The sequence below is a fragment of the Halichoerus grypus genome, chromosome 7, assembly GCF_964656455.1.
Source record: "Halichoerus grypus chromosome 7, mHalGry1.hap1.1, whole genome shotgun sequence".
In the NCBI taxonomy this organism is placed as follows: domain Eukaryota; kingdom Metazoa; phylum Chordata; class Mammalia; order Carnivora; family Phocidae; genus Halichoerus; species Halichoerus grypus.
Window position 1 is genome coordinate 125,444,948 of NC_135718.1, and position 6,922 is coordinate 125,451,869.

The following is a 6,922-nucleotide window of genomic DNA, read 5'->3' on the forward strand; positions in this document are numbered from 1 at the left end:
GCCCAAGAATGTCAGCAGCCTCCAGAAACTGGAAGAGGCAAGGAGTGGATTCTCCCCTAGAGCCTCCAGAGAAAGCAAGTCACCTCCAACACATTGGCTTTAGCGGATAAAAAAAAAATACTTGGAACTTCTGACTTCCAGAATTATAAGAGAATAAACGTGTGTTGTTTTAAGCCACCAAGTTTGTGGTAATTTGTTTATCGCTACCATAGGAAATAATACAAGTCTTAAATAAAATTAGTTTGATCTCAGTGACAGATCCAGAATTTCTATATTATAGAAGCTGATGCACAACAATCTGATTGGAATGGGGCCCTAGAGATTTTCCTTAAGCTGTTTTTCCTAGCATGTGTACTATTTTCACTTGAATTGTAGGTCTAAGGGGGAGGAAGTGGGTTGGCGGGAACTTTTGTAGATTATGAAGGTATTATAGAACCCCATCTATTTCTTGAAACCTAACTGTTGAACCTTAATAGAAAGGTTCAACCCCCAAATAGAAATTGCTTTCTTTCTTTCTTTTTTTTTTATCTTGTATCTCCTCAGGAAAACATAGCACTATTGAGTAACTACTACATCCTATGGAGAATTCCAATATTTGGTCACAGCGTTAAGAGCTCTTGGTTTTAGTCCCACAAGCCCTCTTTGAAATGACCTAAAAATTGCTTTCTTTCTTGATTTCCCTCAAATACTCTCCTCATGTACAGCAGTTGAGAAGAGAAAGCAAGTGGGCATGAACAACAATAACAACCAAAACGACACAAAAGCCAGATGACAACTAGACCTTCAGGTGACCTCTCTTCTCGCCCTGACTGCAAGTGGAGGAGAAGGCAGAGTAGTAGACCACTCCAGGGGAGGCAGAGGGGGAAGACATCTCTCACCAACTCAGTTCCCATCTCCACAGTTCTCCAGCCTGAGGTTGGCAGGAATTAGGACAGCAGAAAAGGCTTGCAACTGGTTGAGAGATTGAACCTTTAAGGAGGATCTTTCTTAACACCTGAAAGTCCGTGCAGTTTGTTCAGGATTTCATCCTGGGAGGGGAAAAAATATTGACAGCATTTGTGTGAAGAAGCCATAAAGAAAGAATAACACTTGTTTATTACATGTACTCAGATCAACCTACTACAAAAAAAAAAAAAATGACTTCTTGTATACCTCATTTAATTTGTACAACACAGTTTTAAAAAGTTACAAAGTTGGCAATGTTAAATAACTCCCTCAGGGTCACACAGAAAGGAAAAATAGTAAGACCTATTGTATGCTTTTTTAAGCTGTTCTGTACTTTGTTAAGCAGGGTGCTCAGTGAATAATGTATATTATCTCATTTAATCATCATATAACCCCCCCCAAGGTATGTAGTTTATCTCCAGTCTTCAGATGAAGAAACAGCCTTAAAGAAATTGAGCAACTTGTGACCGTACCAGAGCAGGGATTTACCCTACCTCTATCTAATTCCAAAGAATACGTGTGTGTTCTGCTTTGAAATGTGTTTAAAAAAATAACCAAATTTGGACTTTCGGCAGAGCAAGGATATCCCTTGTCAGTGGATGAGCTTGATTAAATTCATAAAAGGAAAGAAAAGAATAGGACTTGTGAAAGACTGTTGTGGGGAAGAATTTACTTTGTGACTCTGTCAAATAAAGGCAATGCCAACTTTTATCTGGTTCTGTTTAAAAGGACGACAACAAATTTTTTTTTCTAAAAGAGAAATTTATTTAAAGTCTTTTCCTGGATACCTGTACTACTACTGCAGAGGTTTTGATGCTGATGTTGTATACTCCCACAGTTCACCAAAGTAAAAGCATAAATGTTCCAGCTGCAGAAAACTGGTGGGAATTGGATGATCAATTCTGGATAAATACCCTCCGCCCGCAGATACAGATCAATGTGTCAGTGCAGAGGAGGAGGATTCCGTGCACAGTTTGCAAGCCTCTGGATTCTTGCTGTGCAGGCTGTAACTTGCTCCAAGAGCTGGGCTCCAGCTTTTCTGGACTCCCACAGCAGTTAAGGACTGAAGCAGCTGGTAACGAAGGTCTTAGAGAAACCATTCCATATGAAAGGCACGGGTCACCTTCCATGTGGACACAGAATGCCTGGGTGCTCGCTACTTGTATAGGGAGAGATGCAAGTTTAGAGAAGAAAGACTTGTTACAATAGAGAGTGGTTACTCTATGAAGCCAAGTCTTATAGCAATACTATGAGATAGATTCGCCCATTTTTATGATCAAGCAATATTGCAATAAATTTGCCCAAAGATAGCTTAGTGTGGAGTAATACTTCCAGACATGCCATCAGAAGACACAGCTTACTATTCTGCTTCTGCCACTTCTTAGCTGGATGATTTTGCAAGTTTTCTATTTTTCAGTTTTAATCTTCCAAACTGAGTACAAATACTGCATATTTTCTACAACTGTGAATAATTGCCAAATAAGGTACAGACATATTATTTTTTGAATGATGACGTAGCTGTTAGATTGGATATTCCATCTCTTTCTGCAGAATGCTGTTTTTCTATTTCACAAGACATGAGAAGAAAAATGTAAATGTGACAGGAAAAGGAAAGGAAATGCCCTTGATGCATCAGTGAAATGTGAATTCTGCCTGGGATATGATCATGCCTGAGGTGATTACAAGCTGCCTTGCTAAATACTAAATTCGGCTGATGGGAGGCTCAGTTAATGTTGACTTCCTTTCTCTGCATTCGCACTACTTTTTAAATAGAAATTACTACACATTGTAGCATAAATTTTCATCCAATATGTCATACATGCCAGTTCTCTCTAACTAGATCATAAAATCTTTGAGGCTATATATCCTGTGTTAGACTTCTCTCTTCCTGCTACATGCTTAATGCAGTGCTAGGCACACAGAAGTATACAATAAATTTGTCATTGTCTATAAGAAATCAGTTTTGAGGAGAAGCATTATATACAGAGGGTAAGGACATAAACTTTAGCATTAGAAAAAAATCTGACTTTAAATTATACCTCTTACAGCTTCCAGACCTTAGGCAAAATACATAATCTAATTCAATTTTCTCATCAGAAAAATGAGGGTAATAATATTATCTAACTACCACTATTACAATGAGTAGTAAATAAGGTGATGTGTGTCAAATGCTTAGCCAAGTGCCTAGCATACATGTGCATACACGTGCCAGTTGATGCTGGATATTATTTGTCTTGCTTCTGCCAGATTTGGCAATGACAAATGGATGGTCATGTAAGATAGGGAGGGCTTGTATAATAGCATCAACAAAGCTATCATTTCCCACTCTAATTTCATGTTATCTCATTGCATTCTTTTTTTTCCATCATCTGCCTTATATTCTTTTGAAAAATGCATAGGGTTTAAATAAATAAAGTCAAGGAAAACTACGAGGAGTATTTTAAATAATTAATTTTAGGCACAAGTATATTAGTGTTGTTAAATTTGGCATATTTTGGAGTTCTGAGGTAATCACCAGTGAAAGAAATGAAGACAAATTAAAATTTTTACTTTCATGTCTCTGTTGAATGGGCAATATTTTTGGCCACATTAAAAAATCGATATTTCTAACAGATGAGCTATATATGAAAGAATAAACTTAGCAAAAAACTTTTATAGCTAAAAAATCCAATCAGTATGGCAAATACTAGTGAAAATTATAGTTATATATGTATTATATAATGTATGGGTTACATTCTTTGAACCTATATTTTACGCATGTTTTATTAATGCTCCATTATATTAATATTCAGAATAACACAAAATTAGCACTGATGGAGACATTAGATATCATCAAATTCATAGTCTCATTTTGTAGGAAAGAAAATTAAGAAAAAATATGGGTGAGACTCACTCACTACCAAGATCAGATTGGAAATTAGAAACAGTTCTAGGGCTATAATCGCTTCTAATTCACGTTGCCTTCATTTTTCAATGATTTATTCACAATGACAGTCATAAAGATAAATGTTAACATTCAATTAAACTGGTACTTTTTAACTCCTAATTTGTCTAGCAGTCCCATGTAATGAAAAAGAAGAGTGATAACGAATTATTTATTGTTGCTTGAGTCTATTTGTTTACAAGGAGTCATCAAAGATTCCTTGTCAAAGAAATATTTCCCTACATGCCCTACTTCCTGAAAATTTGTTATTAAAGGATTATTTATTTGAATTAAGTGATTAAACACTCTAAAGATCTATTGAGATGCAAGAATTGATTAGAGGAGAAAAAGCTAGATGTTCAGGGATTATCTGTCATTTATGTTTGAAAGAACGAAAAGATAAAATTGGATCTGTCAACTATATGGTCACTCCTCTTATACCTGTCTATCTCTATAACTGAACAATGGGCATTTTCAAGGACAGGGATCAAACCTTATTCACCTTTGTACCATTCCCAACTCCTAGTGCCTGGTACTAAGGAAGAGATTAATTGATGGAGGAATTTTTAAATTTATTTTTATTGGGCATTACTCTGTGCAATTCACAGTGCTTAGTACTTTTCAGTATGTCATCTCTTAAATTTAACAGTATTTTGAGGTAGCTATTATTTTTCCCCATTTATACATGAGCAACCTGAAGAGATACTGGATACCTTGTCTAAACTCATACTAGCATATAGAGGTATTCGATTTTGAACTCTAGTCTTTCTCTTAAAAGGCAATTCTTTCTCTATACCAAGAAAGGCCACAAAGTCCAGAGAACCACAGACTCTAAGAACCTGAAGAGATCCTCAAATTATCTAGACACTCAAAGCTAATCATATTTGGGATTGAAACTTAGTTTTCCTCACTCCTTAGCTTCTTGTTTATTTCCAATACTAGTGTAAATGAAGTGATCAAATTGACCCTTTTCTCACCATTAACCGAAGGAAAACAAGGTAAGTAGATTAATAATAATTCTGGAAGGGCAGAAAGGGAATAATAATAATAGCTCGCCATTTATTGTGCAATTAATATGTGTGAGGAATATTTATGACTTCATTCCATCACCACAGCAACCCTATGGGGTAGACGTTGTTATTATCCTCATTTTACAGAGATAGAAACTCAAGCTTGAAGAGAGAACCAAAGTCCATATGTGTGTAATAAGTATTTGGCCTCACTTAAAAAGAGCCCTTTTCTGCTGATTGCTAAGAGGTACCTCTTAAACCCTTGGAATTTCCCAAATGTTAAGAGAAGCTTTGCTATTCATAGTAGACCTGTTGGACCACACCTAATAATTTATTCCACTGAGGTGACTCAAGGTGGAGAGGGGATGACTAGAGATTGAGTTCAACCATGTGGGCAATTAGCCAATCAATTAAAGGAAATGCAAATCAAAACTATAATGAGATATCACCTCACATTGGTTAGAATGGCTATCATGGAAAAGGTAAGAAGTAACAGATGCTGGTGAGGATGTGGGAAAAAGGGAACACTTGTGCACTGTTGGTGGGAATTTAAATTGGTGCAGCCACCATGGAAAATTGTACGGAGGTTCCTCAAAAAAAATAAAAATAGAACTACCATATAATCCAGTAATTCCACTTCTGGGAATATATCCAAAGAAAACAAAACACTATGTCAAAGAGATATTTGCACCCTTTCATGTTCACAGCAGCATTATCTGTAATTACCAAGACATGAAAACAATCTAAGTGACCACTGATGGATGAATCAATAAAGAAGTAATACAGACACACGCATGCACACATACATACACCAGAATATTATTTAGTCATAGAAGAGAAGGAAACACTGCCATTTACAACAACAACAACAAAAATGGACCTGGAAGGCATTATGCTAAGTGATATAGTCAGAGAAAGACAAATATTGTATGATCTTACTTATATGTGGAATCTAAAAACAAAAACAACAAAAATGAAACTCATAAAAAAAGAGATCAGATTATTGGATTTATGGTTATGAGAGGCGGGGGTGAGGGTAAAGTTTGGGGAGTTGGATGAAGGTGGTCAAAAGGTACAAACTTCCAGTTAGAAGATAAGTAAGTGCTGGGGATATGAGGTACAACATGATGACTACAGCTAACACCATTGTATGGTATATTTGAAAGTTGTTAAGAGAATAAATACTAAGAGTGCTCCTCACAAGGAAAAAAGAAACTTCTTTTCTTTTTGTATCTATATGAGATGATGGATATTAACTTATTGTGATCATATCACAATATATGTAAGACAAGTCATTATGCTATATGCCTTATACAATGTTGTGTGTCAATTTTATCTCAATAACACTGAAAAAAAAAAACCATTCCATCAATCATACCTACATAAGGAAGTCCCAGTAAAAACTCTGAACATCGAAGCTCCAGTGAGCTTCCCTGGTAATACTCTGTGTGTACTGCCACACACCCATACCGGGAAGGTACCTTGTCCTTCAGACAACGGAAGCTTCATATTGGGAACCCTCTTAGACTCCATCCTATGTGTCTCTTCCTTTGGCTGGTTCTAATTTATATCCTTTTCCCTGTAATAAACATGACTGTGAGTGTAGTAGCTTTTAATGAATTCTATGAGTTTCGTTAGTGAATTATCAATCCTGAGGGCAATTTTTTTAAACTATTAAACTTGCAGCACTCTGAGGTTTGGCCTCATACTGGAATAATATGCCACTAGACTGTTCTGGGCTTACTGGTTCCAGCAGACATCAGCACCAACCTGGGAAGCTACTGCCGCGTGCCGGCGTGCACTTGGGCTGTGGCTGCAATGACGGTTAGTTGCATTTGCCAGGGTTGCTATGAATTCCCACCCTAAATTCAGAACTGGAAAGCTCCCTGAGTTCCAGTCTAGGCTGAATTTTAATTGCCTAGAGTCTAGATGACACTCTTGAGGGCCACCACTTCATGTTGGTTAGCAATTAGTTTAGCTTATGGTAGGATCTTCCAAAGGGATTGAGATGTGACTTCCCTCCAAGGGCCATGGGACAGTCTTC

The 6,922-nt window shown here is 36.8% G+C and overlaps 1 non-coding gene across 1 annotated transcript; it reads right to left on the reverse strand.

The window, feature by feature from the left end:
* Positions 1-527: 527 nt before the first annotated feature.
* Positions 528-654, reverse strand: LOC118534241 (small nucleolar RNA SNORA25). Its single transcript, XR_004916556.1, has one exon. It is a non-coding gene; the product is annotated as a small nucleolar RNA SNORA25 (small nucleolar RNA).
* Positions 655-6,922: the final 6,268 nt, after the last annotated feature.